At 31.6% G+C, this 6134-nt stretch overlaps 1 non-coding gene across 1 annotated transcript; it reads left to right on the top strand.

The window, feature by feature from the left end:
- The first annotated feature begins 803 nt into the window (after window positions 1-803).
- Window positions 804-921, top strand: LOC114674774 (U5 spliceosomal RNA). The gene has a single exon (XR_003725880.1). It is a non-coding gene; the product is annotated as a U5 spliceosomal RNA (small nuclear RNA).
- Window positions 922-6134: the final 5213 nt, after the last annotated feature.

Genomic DNA, 6134 nt, shown 5'->3' on the forward strand with positions numbered 1-6134 from the left:
CTTAGAGCAAAATAAAGAACACAACTCTATTCATACTAACCACAAAAGGAAAAAAAACTACCTAGAAATACAGCTAACCAGGGAGACGAAAGATCTTTACAACAAAAGATCTTTACAACAAGAGTTACAAAACACTGCTGAAAGAAATCAGAGATAACACAAACAAATGGAAAAACATTCTACGCTCATGGATAGAAGAATCAATATTGTTAATACGGTCATAATGCCCAAAGCAACTTATAGATCCAATGCTATTCCTATAACACTAACCAATGTTATTTTTCACAGCATTAGAAAAAACTACTCTAAAATATATACAGAACCTAAAAAGAGTTAAAATACTCAAAACAATCTTTAGGGGGAAAAAAAGCCAGAGGCATCACACTACCCAGCTTCAAATTATACTACAAGGCTATAGTAACCAAAGCATCATGGTACTGGTACAAAAACAGACACATAGACCAATGGAATAGGTCAGAGAACCCTGAAATAAAGCTGCACAACTACAATCATCTGATCGTCAACAAAGTCGACAAAAACAAGCAATAAGGAAAGGATTCCCTATTCAATACATGATCCTGGAATAGCATATGCAGAAGATTAAAATTGGACCCCTTTATTTCACTATGTACAAAAAACAACTCAAGATGGATTAAAGACTCAAATGTAAAACCTAAAACTATAAAAACCCTTGAAGAAAACATAGGAAATACCATTCTGGACATAAGAACTGGCAAAGATTTCATAACAAATACACCAAAAGTGATTGCAACAAAAACAAAAACTGACAAGTGAGGAAACTATCATTATGGTTTCTCTTCAGAACAAATAAATCTTTTGCCTTTTATTAAAGATTTCCATGAAGAGGAACAGATGTGAGTTAGTAAGCAAATTTTTTGAAGTCCTGCTTTGAGCAGGGCCAAGTAAATTAAACAACAAAAAAAAAACTGTTAACAGAGTAAACAGACAACATAAAGAATGGGAGAAAATATTTGCAAACTGTGCATCTGATAAGGGTCTAATATCTAGAATCTGTAAGTAACTTAACTTAAACAAATCAACAAACAACCCCAATAAAAAGTGGGCAAAGGACATGAACACAAACACATACTTCTCAAAAGAAGACATAAGCACAGCCAACAAGACATATAAAAAATGCTCAACATCAGTAATAATTAAAGAAATGCAAATCAAAACCACAATTAGATAGCTTATCATACCAGTCAGAATGGCTATTATTAAAAAGTCAAAAAACAACAGATGCTGACAAGATTGCAAAGAAAATTATCTGTGCACAAAATCCCCATGACATGCAACTTATTCATGTAACAAAAATGCACATGTACCCACTAAACCTAAAAGTTAGACATAAATAAATAAAATAAAACTCATTGTAAAGTTAAGAATATAATCACATTAAGAATGTTCTCATTCTGTATTGACATGTGTAAATTATTTTTAACTAAGTTAAATGACAAAAGTGTTAAGAAGTATAGCTATAATAATTTATTAATGGATACAAAATATAAAAAGATGTAAATTACGACATCAGTGACATGAAACATGGGGAAAAGAAAAACAAAGTGTAGAGTTTTCAAATGCAATTAAAGTTATCAGCATAAAATAGACTATAACTATAAAATATTTTCTGTAAACCCCACAGCAACTACAAAAAGAAAACCTGTAGAAAACACACTCAAAGAAAAAGGAATCAAAGCATACAATTACAAAAATAAAAAGTTAAATCACAAAAAGAGGCCAATAAAGGAAGAAAGAAACAGAGGAATGGCTGTCAGAAAACAATTAACTAGACAGCAGTAGTAAGTCCTTACCCATCAATAATTACTTTAAATGTAAATGGATTATTTCTCCAATCAAAAGGCATAGACTGGCTGAACAAATGAGAAAGCAGTATTCAACTATGTATGTTGCCTACAAGAAACACTTTAGCTTTAAGAGTACACACAAGCTGAAAGTGAAGGAATGGGAAAAGACATCTCATTCAAATAGTAACTAAAAGAGAGCAAGCATGTGACTATACTTAGATAAAATAGACTTTAAGTCAAAAACATTCACTTGATACAAAGGAGGTCATTATATAATGATAAAAGAGTCACTTTATCAAGAGGATATAACAGTTGTAAATATGCATGCACCCAATATTGTAGCACCTAAATATATTAAGCAAATATTAGCAGAATGTAAGAGGAAAGTAGCTAGCAATATAATAATAATAGGGCACTCAGTACCCACTGTCAATATCAGATAAATCATCCAGAGAAAAAAGTCAGTAAGAAAACAGAGGATTTGAATAAAACTATAGACCACATCGACCTAACAGACATATACAGAGTATTACTTTAAACAACAGCAGACTACACATTTTTTGCAGACCTTGTGTTAGGCCACAAAACCAGTCTGAACAAATTTTTAAAAACAAAAATCATATCAAATATGTTTTCTGACCACAATAATGTGAACTAAAATTCAGCAATGGGAGAAAAATTGGAACATTCACAAATCTTTGAGTATGTGGAAATTAAACAGCACACTCATAAACGACCAATAATTCAACAAGGAAATCAAGAAGGCAATCAAAAAATATTTTGGGACAAATAAAATTGGAAAGATACCATAAACTTTAGGGGATGCAGTAAAAGCAGTTTAAAGAGGAAATTTACAGAAATAGTGCCTACAATAAGGAAAAGGAAAGCTCTCAAATGAGAAAACCTAAAATTACATTTCACAGAATGAAAAAGAACAAACCTAGAGTTATTAGAAAAAAAAGGGAAGAATGAAGATCAAACAGAAATAAATAAGAAAATAGAAATGAAACTAAGAATTGTTTTCTTGAAAAAGTAAGCAAAAATGACAAATGTTTAGCAAGATTAAGAAAAAAGAGGTAAGACTCAAATAAATAAAATTATAAATGAAAGAGAAGACATTACAACTGATGCCACATAAATACAAAGGATACAAGAGACTACTATGATCAATTATACACCACCAAATTGGATAACCTAGAGAAATGGATAGATTCCTTGAAACATAAAACCTACCAAGACTGAATCATGAGGAAATATATAATCTAAACAGATCAATAACGAGTGAGAATATTGAATCAGTAGTGTAAAACCTCCCCCGCACCCACAAAAAAAAAAAATTAGAAACTGAGTGTGTCACTAATGAATTCTACCAAGCGTTTAAAGAATAACTAATGCCAATCTTTCTCAAATTCTTCCAAAAAATTAAAGCAAAGGAATTCTTCTCATTTTACAAGCCCAGCATTACCCTGATACCAAAGGACACCATAATAAAAGAAAATTACAGGCCAATAACTTTGATGAACATAGATACAAAAATGGAAAACAAAATACTACCAAACTGAAATTACCAGCACATTTAAGGGTTCATACACCATGATTGAGTGGGATTTATTCCTGAGATGTAAGGATAGTTCAACATACACAAATCTATAAATGTGATACACCACACTAACAGAAGGAAGAATAAAAATGGTATGATCATTTCAATAGATGCAGAAAAAGCATTTGACAAAATTCAACATCCTTCCACAATAAGAACTCTCAACAAATTAAGTATACCAGGAAAGCACTTTGACATAATAAAAACTGTATGAGACAAGACCATAAACTACATGTGACAAGCCCACAGCCAACATCATACTCAATGGTGAAAAGCTAAATATTTTCTCTCTAAGATCAGAAACAAGACAAGGATATATATTCTGACCACTTTTATTCAATATAGTACTGGAAGTCCTAGCTAGAACAATCAGGAAAAAAAAGAAAAGAAAGAAAACAAAAGAAGAAAAAGAAGGGAAGGGAAGGGAAAGGAAGGGAAGGGAAGGGAAAGGGAAAGGGAAAGGGAAAGGGGAAGGGGAAGGGGAAGGGGAAGGGGAGGAAAAAAAGAAAGAAAAGACATCCATTGGGAAAGAAGTAAAATTATCTCTGTGCACAGATGACCAGATTTCATAAATAGAAAACCCTAAAGACCCCACCAAAAAAATAGTTAGAACTTATAAACAAATTCAGTAAAGGTGCAGGATACAAAGTCAACATGCAAAAACCAGTAGCATTTCTATATACTCACGATGAACTGTCCCAGAAAAGAAATTAAGAAAATAATCCATTTACAATAGCATCAAAAAGAGTAAAATATTTAGGTATAAATTTGATTAATAAGGTGAAAGCTGTAAGACATTGACAAAAGAAAATAATGAAGACACAAATAAATGAAAAGAGTGCCCATATTTATAGACAGGAACCATTAATACTATTAAAATGTTCATAATACCCAAAGTGATTTAATGCAACCCCTATTAAAGTTTAAAATGGCATTTTTTACAGAAATAGAAAAAATAGTAATCTTAAAATGCATATGAAACCACAAAAAAAACTGTTATAGCCAAGGCAATCTTGAGTAAAAAGAACACAGCTGGAGGCATCACACTACCTAATTACAAAATATAGTACAAAGTTATAGTAATCAAAACACTATGCTTCTGACATAAAAATAGACATATACACCAATAGAACAGAATAGAGAGCCCAGAAGTAAATCCATATATTTACAGTCAATTGACCTTCAAAAAAAAGATGCCAAGATTGCACAATACAGAAAGGACAGTCTCTTCAATAAATGTTGTTGGGAAAACTAGATATACACATACAGAAGAATGAAAGTAAACACATCTCACATCATGTACAAAAAAATAAACTCAAAATACATTAAAGATTTCAATGTAAGACATGAAACTATAATATTCCTTGAATAAAACATAGAAGAAAAGTTTATTGATATTGACCTGGGAAATGATTTTTTTAAAATATATAACCCTAAAAGCACAGGAGACAAAAGCAAAATTATATAAATATGATTGCATCAACTTTAGAAGCTTCTTCACAGGAAAGAAAAAAAACGGATTAAAGAGACAACCTATGGAAGGGGGAAATGATATTTTCAAACCATACATTTGATAAAGAGTTAATATTCAAAATATATTAGGAACTCAAACAACTCAATAGCGAAAAGACAAATAACCTAATTAAAGAATGAGCAAAGGACCTGATAGACATTTCTCAAAAGAAGACATATAAACGGTCATTTATGGATATATGAAAAAGTGTTCCATATCACTACTCAACAGGGAAATGCAAATCAAAAGTGCAATGAAATAACACCTCACATCTGTTAGAATGGCTGTTATCAAAAAAACAAGAACTAAGTGTTGGCCAGGACGTGGAGAAAGGGAAACTCTTATCCACTGTTGGTGGGAATGTATCATAAATTGGTGCAGCCATTTTGAAAAACAGTACAGAGGTTCTTCAAAAAACTAAAAATAAAACTACCCTATAATCCACCAATCCCACTTCTGGGTATATATTCAAAGGAAATAAAATCAGTACCTTCAAGAAATAGCTGCACAATCTTGTTCATTGTAGCATTATTCACAATACTCAAAATGTAGAATCAACCTGAATATTTATCAACGGATGAATGATTAAAGAAAATGTGGCAAATACATACACACACACACACACACACACACACACACACACACACATTTATATATAGCAGAAAACTATTCTGCTTTAACAAAGAAGAAAATCTGTCAGTTGTGATCACATGGATGAACCTGGAGGATATTACGCTGAACAAAATAACCCAAGCACAAAGACAAATACTACGTGATCATACTTCTGTACGGAATCTAAAAATGTCAAATCACAGAAGCAAAGAATAATATGGTGGTTGCCAGGAACTGGGAGTAGGGAAAATGGGGAGATATTGGTCAAAGGGAACAAGGTTTCAGGTATGCAGAATTACTAAGTTCTAGAAATCTAATGTACAGCATGGAGACTATAGTTAATAGTACTGTATTATAAAATTAAAATTTCCTAGGACAGTAAATCTTAAATAGATAAGAAAAGAAAAGAAAAGGCATTAAAAAGAAAAGAAAAGGAAGAAGTATTCTCATCACAAAAATAAAAAAGTACTATGTGAGGAGAGAGAGATGTTAATTAGTCTGACTGTGGCAATCATTTCACAATGTATATGTATGTAAAAACATCATGTTGTACATCTTCGATATATTTGTTAAAACGTTTTTA

Source organism: Macaca mulatta, chromosome 1 (genome assembly GCF_049350105.2).
Source record: "Macaca mulatta isolate MMU2019108-1 chromosome 1, T2T-MMU8v2.0, whole genome shotgun sequence".
Classification (NCBI taxonomy): domain Eukaryota; kingdom Metazoa; phylum Chordata; class Mammalia; order Primates; family Cercopithecidae; genus Macaca; species Macaca mulatta.